Raw genomic sequence first — 16,571 nt, forward strand, 5'->3', positions numbered from 1 at the left:
TGGAGCATTTATTTAATATGAAAATGGTAGAAGGTGGATCTGTTATAGATCATTTAAATGAGTTTAATACTATTACTAGTCAGTTATCTTCTATGGGTGTCAATTTTGATGAAGAAATTAAGGCCCTCTTGATTTTGTGTTCTTTGCCTGAAAGCTAGAATGGTTGTGAGTAATTTTGTTCCTGGATCTAGTACCCTAAAATATGATGATGTGATTAGTGTTGTTTTGAGTGAGGAAACTCGTAGGAAAACCTTTGGTGGATCTACACTATGAAGTGCTTTGAATGCACAAAGCAAGGGCAGGACGACTAAGAGAGGAAGTAACTCTGGAAATCATGGGAAATCAAGAGGAAAGTCAAAGGGGAGGAGGTCTCAATCAAGAGGACCGAATAACTACTAGTACTGTGGAAAACTAGGGCATAAAAAGAAAGATTTCTAGAATCAAAAGAAAAATGAAGGAGATAAATTAGATGGAGACAAGGAGACAGATGTGATAAGTAACAAATTCGAAGAGGATGCTTTTCTTCTATCTTTAGAAAGTGTTGATGATTCATGGGTTTTAAATTCGGGTGCTTCATTTCATGCTACACCTCATAGAGGTTATTTCATTGATTATGTCCAAGGGGATTTTGGACTTGTTTATTTGGGGGATAATGAACCCTGTCAAATTATTGGAAAGGGAAAAGTTAAGATTAAGTTGAAGAATGGGAATCATTGGCTACTATTTTAGGTAAGACATGTTCCAAGGCTGAGTAGGAATTTAATTTCAGCAGGGCAATTTAGTGATGAGGGTTGTGTAGTTACTTTTAATGATAAAAATTGGAAGGTTTCAAAAGGTTCCCTTGTAGTAGAAAAAGGTTTGAAAGTAGGAACCTTATATCTTCGTACAGGTCATATTGTTCCTTCTACTTTAATTGTTTCAGAGAAAAATAAAATTTCAAGAACAATTGCTGCAATTGAGTAGGGAGAACAAATAGCTACTGTAAATTCGGATACATCATTGTTGCACAACAGACTTGGGTACATGAGTGAGAAAGGTATGAAAGTACTTCATTCAAAGAATTTTTTACCAAGTCTAAAATGTGTTAATATGGATTTCTGTGAAAGTTGTGTGTATGGAAAAATAAAGAAAGTGAGTTTTGTGAAAATTGGGAAGGAAAATAAAAAAGAAGAAATTAGAGCTTGTGCATACGAATGTATGGGGACCGACTCAAGTATCTTCCCTTGGAGGCTTTCATTATTATGTTACATTTATTGATGATGCAACAAGAAAGGTATGGGTTTATTTCCTTAGATAGAAATGTGATGTATTTCAAACTTTTATGAAATGGAAATGCTTGGTTGAAAATGAGACTAGTAAGAAATTAAAATGTCTCAAATTTGATAATGGTGGTGAGTATTGCAGTCATGAATTTGAAGATTATTGCTCCACTAATGGTATTCATAGACAGACAACTATTCCAAGGACTCCACAGGAAAATGGAGTGTCTAAACTTATAAACAAGACTATAATGGAGCACATAAGGAGCATGAGGTTGCATGATGGGTTGCCCTTACACATGTGGGTGGAGGCTATCAATATTGTTGTATATTAGATTAATAGAGTTCCCTCTACTCTTTTGGGCTATGGTATTCTAGAGGAAGCATGGATAGGTAAGAAGGTGAGTTATTCTTTTCTCAAAACCTTTGGTTGTGAAGCATTTTCTCACCTAGATTCTAAAAATAGAACCAAGCTGGAAGCTAAGTCAAAGAAATGTGTATTGTTTGGATATGGCATTAAGGAATTTGGTTATAGGCTTTGCGATTTTGAAAATTAGAAAATTGTAAGAAGCAGGGATATCATATTCAATGAGAATGTGTTGTACAAAAATCTATTGCAGCAACATGAGAAGAAAGAAGATGATTATGTAGTGCTAGATGATACTCCAAAAGCTAATGTTTCAACCATTCCTCATGATGGGCAACAACTGCAACAACAAATACCACACAAATTGGTGAGTGTTAAAAGCTCAACAAGGAAATTAGACCTCCACAAAGATGTTCTCCCTCCTTGTATTCTATTTTACTTACTGATGCTGGTGAACTTGAAAGTTATGATGAAGTTGTAGGTGGATATTAAGATTCAATGGGAGTCTGCAATGAAAGATGAAATAAACTCTTTGCTAAAGAATAAGACATGGGATTTTTGCAAGTTTCCTGTAGGTAAAAAGTCTTTACATATTAAGTGGGTTTATAGGTTAAAATAAGAGGAAGGAGGTAAGAAAATATTTAAAGCAAGGTTAGTTGAAAAAGGATTTGCATAGAAAACGAGAATTGATTTTGATGAGATATTTTCTCCTGTTGTTAAGATGACTTCTATCCATACTATTTTAAGTCTTGCGGCTATTGAAGATTTTCATTTAGAGTAGCCTGATGGTAAAAAAACCTTCCTTCATGGTGATTTGGATAAAGAGATATATATGGCTCAGCCACAGGGATTTGCGGTCAAAGGTAAGGAGAACTTAGTGTGCAAATTGAAGAAAAGTTTATATGGCTTGAAGCAAGCACCTTGGCAATGGTATATAAAATTTGACAATTTTATGCATGAGCATGGTTACAATAGGTGTCATTCAGATCACTTTGTTTACTTTAAGAGGTTGGATGATGATAGCTACATTATTTTATGTTTATATGTTGATGATATGCTTGTAACTGGGTCTAACATGGATCACATTAAGGGGCTGAAATGCCAATTAGCACATGCATTTTCTATGAAGGATTTGGGGGCAGAAAAACAAATCCTTGGTATGAAGATTTGTAGAGATAGGAAAAGCAAAAAATTGACACTATCTTAGGCTGATTATGTTGAGAAGGTGTTGCAACGTTTCTCTATGGAGAATGCTAAAGTTGTTAGCACACCTTTACCTGGTGATTTGAAGTTGACTAAGGAGATGTGTCCTAAGACAGAAGAAGAGGAGGATAAGATGTCCAAGGTACCCTATGCTTTAGTTTTAAGAAGCTTGATGTATGCTATGGTATGTACTAGGTCAGATATTGCACATGCAGTGGGAGTTGTTAGCAAGTATATGATTCATCCAAGAATTGAGCATTGGAATGCAGTCAAATTGATTCTCAGATATTTGAGAGGAACATCCAATAAGTGTTTACACTTTGGGGGCTCTACTACTAATTTACAAGGCTATGTTGACTCAGATTTGGCAGGGGATATTGATACCAGGAAGAGTACTATAGGTTATGTCTTTACTATTCGCAGGGCAGTCGTGATCTAGGTTTCTAGGTTACAAAAGATTAATGCTCTATCCACTACAGAGGAAGACTATGTTGCTACTATAGAAGCAACTAGGAGATGATATGGCTTCAATTTTTCTTGGAAGAATTGGGACATCCTCAAAAGGATAATTATTTGTTCATAGATAGTCAGAGTGCCATTCATCTTGTAAAGAATTTAGCTCTGCATTCAAAGACCAAACACATATAGTTGCGGTACCATTTCATTTGGTCAGTTTTGGAGGATGGATAGTTAAAGCTAGAGAAGATATATACAAATGAAAATCTAGCAGATATGTTGACAAAGGTAGAAACAAGGGAGAAGCTAAACTCCTCTTCAACTTTGGTTGGTCTTCTAGACTGAACATGAATAAAAGAATAGCAGAGTCCAGGGTGGTTTGATCTAGTAGGAGCTTCATGGAGTAGTGAAATTGCTATAGAATTAGTTGAGATTATTGTTTACTATAGAGCTTGATTAGTCCCCAAGTGGGAGATTGTTAGTATGTGGTGACTGATAAGGAAAGTACTATACATACATCATAAATTCTTTGGGGCTCAGGGCATCGCCCCAAAAAAAATTTTTGGTACTATTTGTAGATTTGCCACTAAAGTAATGGCTAATATTTGCCAATTTATGGCCGACATGTAGTAACCCTAAAGTGGTTTAATACTTGTATAAAAGGGGTTAAGGTTAGGGTTGTTTTAGAGTGGTGATTCGAAATTGGTTCTTGTGGCAGTATTGAGCTATAAGGGATTACAAATTGTAATCTGGTTATAATCATTGGATCGTAATAATATTAGACTTGATGTTTGGTGGACATAGCCCAGGGATTGGGTGAACCATGTTAAATCTTGGTGTCTTGTGTTCTTTTCTATGTGATCTATTATTTTTTCAGTTATTGGTTATATTTTCATGTAATTATTTTTTGTCTGTGGTTTAATCCTAACAATTTCTATTTTCAAGGAGCATAGGTGGCCTAAATAGAAAAATAAGAAAAATAGTTGTCATTTCATTTATTGAGGTGTGCAGGTGGCATTTTAGAAGTTTGTGGAAAGTTCCTTAAATCATTCATTTAATATTTGTTGTGATCCACAAAAGAAATGTAATTTTCTAATTAGATCACATGGTGGTGCTTGTTGTATTTGGGTGGAATTAAATATTTGTTTTAAGGTAGTTGTATTTACCTGTTATCCCACATTGGTTGTGTTTGTAATATCTTGAGTTAGAAGTGCCTATTTAAGCAAGGCTTCTGATCATTTGTAATCAAGCCCTTCGAGTGTAAGCTTTTCAAGTAAAAGCTCTTGGTGTGCAAGCTAGTTGGAAGCTCTTAGTGTGGAAGCTCTCTTATATTGTAAGAGTTTGGAGTTCTTTCATTTGGAGAATATTGTAATGAATTTCAAGTATTAATAAAGCATGATTTGAAGCATTTTTTCATCTCTTTGTCTCCATATTGTTGCATTCTTGGTTATGAGTTGGTAAGGGTGGTGTGGCCCTTCATCAGTGGTATTAGAGTAGGAATTCCTGAGCCTATGGATAGATTTCCAAACATGAGGTCGTTTGCATCAGGACCTTGGGTTGGGTGAAGTTTTTTCAAGAAGTTCTTGAGTTTGTAGATAGATTGTTGACTGTGAGGCAGTTTGCATAAAGATCATCATTTTAGCTAAGTGTGTAGATAGATCATCGATAATGAGGCGATTTGCATGAGATTCTTGTGTTGCAAGAAGTTTTTCTTATATAGAATCAAGCATGGAGAAGAGAAAGAAGAAGATTAATTTTGTGATTGGATGGATTCTGAGGATTCCTAGACTTGAGAAAATTAGAGCAAAAAATCAAGAGGCATTATGAGTTGCATTCTTTGATTTATAGAAGTAAGTAAATGAATTAGAAGCCAAGTTGCAAAAGAGAAGAGCATGTTACCAAAAAAGAGATGTTGACAATTCCTTGGATGTGGAAATGAAAGAGTACCCAGTGGAGTATCATACATGTGGTACAAAAGAAGAAAAAGAGGATGAAGATGCATATATTTGTGAACCTGAAGTTGAAGAAGACGAAGAACATGAAGATGAAAATATTTGTGAGCCAAAAGAAAATGAAGATGATTTAAAGATTGTAGCAGTAGTGAATGCATCCAATTCCTTGTTCAAAAGTCAAACAAGTGAAGCAGTTACTTGCCTTGTTGAAGACATGGAAGAAGAAATCAAAGATGAAGATGTGAAAGAGGTATTTTTCTATGAATTATGGGATGCTGAATTTGAAATGAGTTTGAAAGATATTGATGATGGTTTGCATGAGGATCTTGTTAGTGATGTGTGGTATGAAAAGGAAGATTGGTATGGTGTTGTTGAGTTTAATTCAATAGGATTGGATGAGAACGATATTTATACTTGGACAAAGTTCATTATGGAGGAGTATTTTCAATAGCAGACACTTGTTCCAACTAGGTGTAAGAAAAGAAGAAAGAAGGAAATATATCAGCAGTGGATACTTGTTCTAGCTATGCGTTGGAAGAAGACAAAAAAAATGTCAGCAGTGGCTACTTCATTTTGTGAATTCATATCCACAAAATTTTTCCTACCATGGGTGTCTAATGCAGGAGCATCTTATATCATCAAAAAGGGGGTGCGATCAAAGTTATTTAAAAAAAAAATTGTGGAGGAGAGAGAAAGTGATGTAAATAGAAAGAAAATTAATAAAAATAAATAAAAAATAGAATAAAAGGAGAAAAGAGGAATTTCTATTTTCAAGGTGCATAGGTAGCCTAAATAGAAAAATAACAAAAATAGTTGTCATTTCATTTATTGAGGTGTACAAGTGGCATTTTAGAATTTTGTGTAAAGTTCCTTAAATAATGCATTTAATATTTGTTGTGATCCACAAAAGAAATGTAATTTTCCAATTGGACCAAATGGTGGTGCTTAGTTGTATTTGGGTGGGAATTAAATATCTGTTTTAAGGTAGTTGTATTTACCTTTTATCCCACATTGGTTGTGTTTGTAATATCTTGAGTTAGAAGTGCCTGTTTAAGCAAGGCTTATGATCATTTGTAATCAAGCCCTTCAAGTGTAAGCTCTACAAGTACAAGATCTTGGTGTGTAGGATAGTTGGAAGCTCTTAGTGTGGAAGCTCTCTTATATTATAAGAGTTTGGAGTTCTTTCATTTGGAGAATATTGTAATGAATTTCAAGTATTTAATAAAACATGCTTTGAAGCATTTTGTCATCTTCTTGTCTCTATATTGTTGCATTCTTAGTTATGAGTTGGTAAGGGTGGTGTGGTCCTTCATCATATATATATATTGAATAAAGAAAAATGATAAAAATGACAAAAGGACTAGTCAAGATCCATCATCCATCAACATTAAGGGATACTCTACGACTCATACTTTATTCTAATTTTTTACTAAGTTCAAAGGTTTTGGGTTCAAAATGAGGTTTAGGGTGATCAAAATGATGGTTACATTGTTCATATATCCAATATGAAAAGGTCCTAAGGTGCAAAATAATGTTTTGGGTCATGTGCAAAATGAGGACCTACAAAGACTTCTAAATGCAGTTTTAGGGTCCCAGAATGCAATTTGGAGGCCCAAAATGGTTGTGAAGGTACCCAAGTGTGTTATGATAGTACCAAGTGCACTCCAATACTACCAATTGTACCTATGGTTCACTTTGGGCTAGTTTGAGCATAGTTTTTAGTTTCATGGCGTAGTTGGGAGACTGGGTTGAATGTATGCTAATTTTGGACTAGGTGATTGTCAAATTGATATGCAAGAGAGATAAGTTGTTGGGGATGATATTAAGACAAGATTAAAGATGGATAATGAAGGTTATGACCTAAGGATTGAAGCCTAAAGTGAAGACAATGAAGGTTAGGACATGCAAAATGCAATTCATGACATGCTGATGGGGAGGGACCTATCTAGGTACCTAATGACACTCCTAAGGTTCCAAAATGCTATTTGGAAGTCTATACTAGATTCTTAGACTACAAAGTGTACTTAGTAGGAGCCAATTGTGCCCATGGTGAACTTGGGGCTAGTTAGAGTGAAATTGGTAGTTTTAAAGTGCAATTGGTAAGCTAGGCTAAAACTAGAGTGATTTTGGGGTTTGTGCCTTCCAGATTGATGTTCCAAGGAGCCAAATTGCAGAGGATAGTGCTTAAACCAGAATGAAGATGTAAAATGATAGTTAGGAGATAGATAATAAGGGTTAAAGTATGCAATGATGAAGATTGGGTATGCAAGAATGTAAATGGGGAGATGCAAGATGCAGATTTGGGGTTGAAATGCAAAGATTAAAGGATGCAAAGTGAAACATAAGGAATGTGATATGAGTGACAAGGGATGCAAAATGAGGACTAATAGGATGCAAAATGAGGCCTAGAGGATGCAAGTATGATGCTCAAAATTGGATGAATGCAAGTGAATACTATGCGAAAGTAGAATCTAAGTTCATGCCAAGCACTTCTAAGGTTACAACTTGTCATGGTTTTCCAAGCCTTGAATGTTTTAGACCAAATTTTGAAATGTTTAAACAAGAGGTTTAATGTTTTGGTAAGTGTTTGAATAGTATCCAAGGTGTAAATTTGAAAATCTGGTTTAATCTTGATTAATGTTATCCACACACGCAAACAAAATAAAAAAGAATAGTTGTTAAAGTAAAAAGATACACAACAACCTAGGCTTTAAGACTGTATCTACTAAATTCCCACTTGAATTGAAGTTTAGTCATGCTTATCTAGAGAGAAAACCTAGGATCTTGGCACTAAAAGCTCCCCCTTATAGCACACTCACATCTTAGGGCTACCAAGATCTAAATCTTAAGGGTCATCACTTCCTAATAGACTATTTCCTCTACTAAGGACCTGGAGTATGTGGGATTTCTTCACAGGCACGAGTGACCCCCTAAGCCAGTGGATAGAAAGGTTTTTGGCCTCTAAGAAAAATTATTTAGTATAGGAATTTTATTTATTAAGTGAATGATAAACTTCCTTAGAAGGTCTACCAGCCCTGAGAACTAGGGTTTGATGCACCACAAAAGTATTGGAGGAGAGCTATCATGCAACAATACCACCAACATGGCATTAACTGTATCAATTTTTTTATAGTGACTAGAATGTTGACATATATTTTTCCCATTAACACTTTGAGGTTGTCCCTTGGGGCTCACAAAGTGGTGAGTCTTGGGTCCAAGGTAGACCCCTCTATAGAAGTCACATGGATTTCTCTTACACCCAAGATCCATGAATGGTGAGGGGAGAGGATACATCCATGTAACACCTAGGGTTATAAAAAATTCATAAGCACCAAGTAGTATAGAAAGTTCATTTTAGTGCACCAAACAAAGTGTTATCTAATCTAGAAAAACCACACATAGAGTTTTGACAATCACACAAGTCTTCAACAACATCTTGCAAACAAGTATTAGTAGTTTTTCAATGAATGTCTTGTCCCAATGATTTCCACATGATAAAAATAGATAATCACTAACATAAAATCATCTACTCTAGGTCCTAGGATGAAATTGAAACCCTAGTTGTAGATTATGATCAAAATGCATGTTTTTTGTGAACCAATTGTACTCAGACAGAGTAGACTGGACCTTAGAAGGCCAGAAAGGCTTTGGGGACCCCCAAGTATGATAATAAAGTATGGACTATGCCAATGATGTACTTGGGGCCCATAAGGGTGTAATTGGTAGTTTCTAGGTGCAATTGGGAGGTTAAATGGAAAGTGTGTGGAAATGGTGCCTAAACATGACCCAAAACTTGAAATTTTGAAACCTACCTAACCAAGTGCACCCAAATAGTGTAGAGTGCACCCATCGTGCATTTGGGGACTAGAAGGGTGTAGTTTGTTTTGGAGCATATTTGGGAAGTTATGAACAATAAATGGGAGTTATGGCGACTCCTAGGCTACTAAAACAGCTTCCTAGAGGCCCCAAGTGCACCCTAACAGATCAAAGAGCACCCTAGGATAACAAGCTTAAAAAATACATAAATGAGAGCTTATAATCATTTTACTAGGCCTCCTAATTAGACTAGGCATGATAAGAAAGAGTAGATAGCTATTATACCCTTCCAAATGAGCACCTTCCTTGCACCTACAAGAACAAAAACAAGAAACCCAAGTTAGTTAAGCATGATCTTCATTTCAGGTTCACCAATTGTAGGACTAGAAAATGGGCTAATATCTAACATACTATGAGAAAACCACAAAACCCAATAAACATATGATAATACCCTCTATTATACCATGAAATCCAACTAAAACAAAGAAGTCAACATAAAGTAAAAACTCCCTCTTTATTTGTAGCTCCCATGTCCTTCTTTCTTCTCCATATGATGTAACTCTAATTTCCTATAATGCACACAATTGAAAAGAAAAAGCCTATGATGGGATAATGGTATTGAGAATACTAGAAGAAGTGATTTGAAGCATTAAGAGACTAAGAAGTTAGGACTAAGAATCAAAGGACTTGAAAGACTCATGACTTAGGACCAAAAATGAGAGCAAGAAGGATCATTTTATAGCCAACATGCAAGAGGAGAGCATTAAACTTGTCACCTTGGATATGAAATTTGGCAAGAGATTCCTTAGAAAATCCATGACACATATGACACAAGATTCCAAATGTAAGATTGTATGACACATAGAAGTCAACATGGCTAAAATGGTGGAGGATCTATGACGTATCATGTGACACCTCAAAGCCTTTTAAAGCCAAGAATCTATGACAATAGAAGCCTATTATAGAGATGTGTAAGGAACTAGATATATCCAATATGACATATTTAGTGAAGTGTAAATGGAGAATCTATGATGTGTCATGCCCATGTACAATGATGAAATCAAGATTATGTCAATATTATGTGGAATATTTGAATTAAAAATCCATAGATCCGCACAAATGGAAATTAGTAAAATGGAAATTAGAGGTGGAAAATATGAGTTAGGAAATTGAGAATTTCTATAGTTTGTGAAGATGAATCAATTAATTAAAAATGTTAATTAGGAAGAATAATTAATGACATGAGATGAAAATGAATGAAATGATATAGGATCAAATCATGGGTTATTTAATCATATAGAGAAAATTAGTAAATGATTGGCCAATTTGATTAGATAAGTGTGACAATATCCTTTGATGAAATGTGACAATTATGTAGATCTGGGATGATGTCCGGTAGAGCACAGCCATGATCAAATTGATTGATTAATTAAAATTGATAACATGTCAAGGACACATGACATGGATTAAGGACACGTAACATTTAACTTATATTATAAATGCTATAGGATCAAGGTTGATTGATAGGGTTGATCATAATAACATGGACAAGCATTGTCAATGTTATTAAATTTATGTGATAATGTCACGATCTGACACTGAGGGACCTGACAATGTCAATTATCAAATGATGTGAATGACACTTTGACCTAGCACTAAGATCTTGATAGTACTAAGATCAGAATTGATAGGTTTCTAAGGCACTAACAGACATGACAATACCTAGGGTTGGATAGATGATGATCAATTTGAGACATCTAACATGTTCTAGGTTGATTATGGTTGATTCCAGGTGATTTTGGGTAAAATTGGGGTGATTTTGAGTCGATTTGATATGATTTTAATGATGTTAAAATGGTTTTGGGTTGACTAGATATGATTTAGGAATGATCTATAATTGATGTGAAAATGGATACGAATGATGAAGAATTTTGCTGAGATATAATCACATTAGCCAAAAGATCAGAATTAGTGAAATGAGAAAATGGGATGATTTAGTATGATAATGTGATTAAACCATATACATGAACCATTTTTGAGTTTCTATATTTTATTGGACCTATTTAGGACCAAAAAACTTTTGGTCCTATAATTGACCAAAAAATTGTCTATCAACCTTATGTGGCTTTCCACCATGTCTGCCCTTAATTTGACCCAATTTTATCCACCTTTGACCATCTTTGACTTATTTTACCCATTTTATGACCTCTTTCCATCATTTTGGTCATGCCTACAAAGTTTTAGGTCATTTCAAGTCTGGTTGGGCTGATTTTGGCCCTCAAATCCTTCTAGGGCACTGTCTGCACTGTCTGAGTGTAGTTGGGCTTCCCAAGTGTGCCTAGGGTGCATTTGGTACTATCATAGTGCACTTGGCTTGACCAAGTGTGTGCTAGGCACACTTTGGTGTATTTTAAGCACACTTGGGGTAGTTAGATGCCCAGAATTGCTCCCAAAGCCTTGATTGATGCCTGTCTTGCACTTTGAAGCCCATAACTTTCGCTTTTAAACTCCAATTTTCAATCCATCAATTGCAATGGATTCTTATCTTCATTTTGAAAAAAATGACATATCATTTTGTCACTTTATTGAGTGATAACCCATGAAACTACTCTCAAGCCCTCAATTGACCCTCACTTTGCACTTTGGACCCCATAAATTTCGTGTTTGACCTTCAATTTGTGATTTGTCAATTGCTATGGTTTTTTCTTTTTATTGTCAAAAAATTAACCTATCTTATTCCCATGTTGGTCATTTATTAAGAGGGCATCCATAAATACCACCCATACTAGGGCATGCTTTTATGGGTTTTTCATCACGGTTCTTTGACACAATGCTCTAAATCACATTGTATCAGAGAGGGGAAAAATGTAGACACTCAAAAATGGTTTGCATCTATAGTTTAAGAAAATTTTTGTACTAACTTATCCCATTTTATCATTTCAATAATTTTGATATTTTGGCCAACATGATTATATCTTAGCAATATTCTTCATCATTTGTATCCATTTTCACATCAATTGTAGATCACTTCTAAATCATATCCGATCAACCCAAAACCATTTCAAAATCATCAAAATCATATCAAATCAAGTCAGAATCACCCTAAATTTGCTTAGAATCACTTGGAATCAACCATAATCAACCTAGAACATGTTAAACATGTCAAATAGATCATCATTTTTCAAAAACTAGGCATTGTCATGTCTCTCAGTGCCGTAAAAACCTATCAAACCTATCAAATCCGATCTTAGTATTGTCATGGCTCTCAATGCTAGGTCAAAATATCATTCACATCATTTGATCATCAACATCATCAAGTCCCTTAATGTTAGATCATGAAATTATCAAATCAATTTAATAACATTGATAGTGTTCATCCATGTTATTATGATTAACGCTATCAATCAACCTCGATCCTATAGCATTTACAATATCAATTAAATGTTATGTGTCCTTAATCCATGTCATGTGTCCTTGGAATGTTATCAATTTTAATCAATCAATTATATTTTACCATAGCTTTGGTCTACCCATCATCATCCTAGTTAATCTACATAATCATCACATTTCATCAAAGGATAGTGTCGTACGTATCTAATCAAATTCTCCTTATCCACTAAGTTTCTCTATAGGATTAAATAACCCATTATTTAATCCTATATTGTTTCAATCATTTTCACCTCATGTTACTAATCATTATTCCTAATAAAATTTTTCAATTAATTGATATTCATTAATTAATTAATTCATCTTCACAAACCATAGAAATTATTAATTTCCTAACTCATATTTTCCACCTCTAATTTCCATTTGTGTGGATATATGGATTTTTATTTCAAATATTCCACATAATAATGACATAATCTTGACATCATCATGACACATGGGCATAACACATCATAGGTTCTCCATTTACACTTCACTCAATACGTGGTATTTGATATATGTGGTTCCTTACACGTGGCTATAATAGGCTTCTATTTGTTGGATACAATTAATTAATTGTGTATTTTCTTTGATGTTACAAAAATGTCATATCATTATCAGTCAGTGTATTCCTAGCTCACTTGGACAGTAAAGATAGTTTTTTGTGTTTACCAAGCATTCCTATGCTTACCTAGTTCAAAAGACAGTGTCTACTAAGTTCACTCAGGCATCGAAGGAAATCTTGCATAAGATGAGTGTTAACCAAGCTCACTTGGTTAATGAAGGAAATATTGGATGGAATCAGTTTTATCCAAGTTCACTAACTTGTTAACCAAACTTCTGTTGGTTAACATAGGGAAATCATTTCTGAGTTAGTGTCGACAGAGTCGGGTCAACCAACGAAGGATTTTCCTATTTTGGTATATCAAGCTTAATTAATTTATCTATTGATACCAACCAACTGAGATGATGAATTTTAATTATTCTAAGTTGTATTTTAGCTTACTTAACAAAGGAAAAGATATACGATCAAGTTGTGGGATAATGTATGTGAAGAAGTACAATAATGAATATTTGAGGATTGCTTTGAGGAAGTGAATTTGAAGATAAGAAGGATGTGTTTGAGGAGCTGAAAGGATACATTTGAATAGGAAGGATCAAGTACAAGCCAGAATAGAGATCTGTAATAAGCAATTCAGTTGCATCTAAATCAAGTCATCTCATTGTTACTTTCTAACCATTCTACCAGTGATCAAATCTCTTAACAGAGTTGGCTTAACAACTATTTGTCAATCCTCTAACAAGGTGGTATTTCTATTGAATTGTCTAAAGTCCTCTAACAAGGCCACTCCTAACAAGGTGATTAAATCCTTTAACAAGGTCACACCTAACAATGTTTTTTGTAACCTTTAATAGGGTTGGCTCCTAACAAGGCTCACTTTAGAAGAGTGAAAATCAGTAACTAGTTACAATTGGTGGTTTTACCAAATTGGGTTTCCACATTAAATCTTGGTGTCATATGTGTTCATGCTATTTCCATTATTCTTGCAATTAAGTTAAAGTAATGATAATCACTTATAACATCTTAAGTTATACAAAGCTAATTCATTATCGAGTATTTAACGAGTTACAACATCTTATGTGTATTTTTTGAGCATCGACAATATTTAGCTTTCAGAGTTTATTTTGTACTGACATCTAAGGAATCTAAGATTTATTTTAATAGTAACTAATTCACCCCTCCCCTCTTAGTTATTCCTCTTATATTTTAAAAAATTGGTATCAAAGCCATTTTGGTGCTTGTAGAGAATGTTTCAAGCACCTAAGCTAAAGATCAGGAAGTCTTACAAAAGAGAGATTCCCAAGTTGAACAGAGACAATTTTGCACCATGGCAAGGACTTGTGAGGTTACATCTAGCTACTATTAGTGATTTAGGTTGCAAATATCTTGACACAGAATACAAAACTCGCACTAAAACATTATTAGTTAAAGATATTGCTAAAAAGAAGAATCATAACATCATGATGATTGATATTGCATTTTCTCTCAGTTATGATGAATTTGATGAGGTAAAAGATTGTAAAACTACTCATGAAATATGGACCAAATTGAAAGATATCTATGGAAGAGATGAAAATGTAAGAAGAGCCAAAGTAAAAAGTCTTAGAGGACAATTTGATCAAATAAAGATGAGAAAGATGAGAATATTGCAAAATATGTGAAAAGAATCAAGGCCAGTGTAAGTGCATTCAAAGCATTTGGAGGAGACATTTAGGAGACAACTATTGTAAGTAAGGTTCTCATAGCTCTTCTTCCTATCTATGCAATTAGAGTGTCTTCTATTCAAGAAATGAGATGTGATCCAAATAAAAAATTAACCTTGGATGCTTTAGTTGGAAGATTGACAACTTTTGAATTAGACAACTATGATAACTATGTTCCTATTTCCAAGAATATTGAGTTTGCATTTGAATCCAAACTCTCACTTAAGGAAAAGAGCAAGAAATCAAAGACCAACCAATCAAGAAGTGAGGAAGAAATTAAAGAAAGTTCTGATAGTGATCTTGAAATTATTGAAGCCCTACTTGCAAAGAAATATTCCAAAGGTAGAGGAAAATACAAAGGTAAAATTCCTCTAATCTATTTTTCTTGTGAAGAAGTTGGTCATATTGTTGCTAGGTGTCCTAACAAAGAAAGAAAGGATGAAAAGAAAAGCCACAAACACAAATGCAAGAAGGAATTCAAAAATCACAAGAACTACAAGGACAAAGGTAAGAAATCTTGTTTAATGGCTAAATATTATGATAATAGTGAAGATAAAATGGTACATATTGTTGTAAAATATGAGTTTGATGATGGAGGAGATAAGATGACACTTATCTCTCGTGTTAGCAAAAATGATAAATGGATTATTGATAGTGGATGCTCACACCATATGACTAGAGATAAAATAGAATTTGAACATTTTGAACATTATGATGGAGGTAGTGTAAGATTTGGAAATAATGAACCTTGTTGCATAAAAGGAAAAGTTTGTATCTCATCAACCAATGAACTTATATATGATAATGCCTATTGGGTTGAAGGACTAAAGCATAATCTACTGAGTGTGGCACAGTTGAACAACATTGGATTCAAGCTAGAATTCATGAATGGCAAGACAAAACTACTAGATGATAAAGGAAATCCGGTTGGATCTAGCAAGCAAACAAAAGGTAATCTATTTTATCTCGATCTCAGTAAATGTTCATGTTTTATTGCTCAAGTAGAAGAAAGCTAGTTATGGCACAAAAGACTATGTCATGTAAACTATGATAATATTTTTAAGATAAGAAAAAATAAAAGAGTAAGAGGTATTCTTAGTTTGAAGAAACCTGATATGGGTTTATCCAAGAATTTCCAAATTGGTAAGATGGGAAAGACTAGTCTCAAAAGAAAAAATTATTAGTCAAAAGAAACCTTAGAAATTGGACATGCTAATTTATGTGGACCTATTGGAATAGAGAGTTATAGTAGAGAAAAAATTTTCATTCTCTTTATTGATGATTATTCTAGAATGATGATTTTAATGTATTTAAAAGAAAAATTAGAAGCTTTTGAAAAATTCAAATGGTATCTAGCAAGAGTAGAAAAAGAAATTGGAAAGAGATTGAAATGTTCAAGATCAGATAGAGGTGGTGAATTCATCTCCAATGAATTCAATAATTTTTTCATTGAAAGAGGAATTAAAAGACAAGTATTAGCCCTTGGTACACTTTAGCAGAATGATATAGCGGAAAGAAGAAATAGATCCACCATGGATTGTGCAAGAACACTAATGATAGAAAGAATATTGCAATCAAATACTAGAAGGAGCTATCAACACTACAATTCATACTTTGAATAGAGTTTAGTTAAAGAAAGACTCAAACCAAACTCCCTATGAACTATGGTATGGCTACAAACCTAATGTGAGTTATTTGAAAGTATTTGGCAACAAAGTTTATATATTGAAAGAATCTAGAAAAGGAAAATTTGATGTAAAAGGTGATGAAGGCATATTTCTAGGATACTCTTGTAGAAATAAAGCATACAAATGTCCTACTCATAAA

This window comes from Cupressus sempervirens, chromosome 4 (genome assembly GCF_028749045.1).
Source record: "Cupressus sempervirens isolate cs-2001-9-10 chromosome 4, ASM2874904v1, whole genome shotgun sequence".
Taxonomy (NCBI): Eukaryota; Viridiplantae; Streptophyta; class Pinopsida; order Cupressales; family Cupressaceae; genus Cupressus; species Cupressus sempervirens.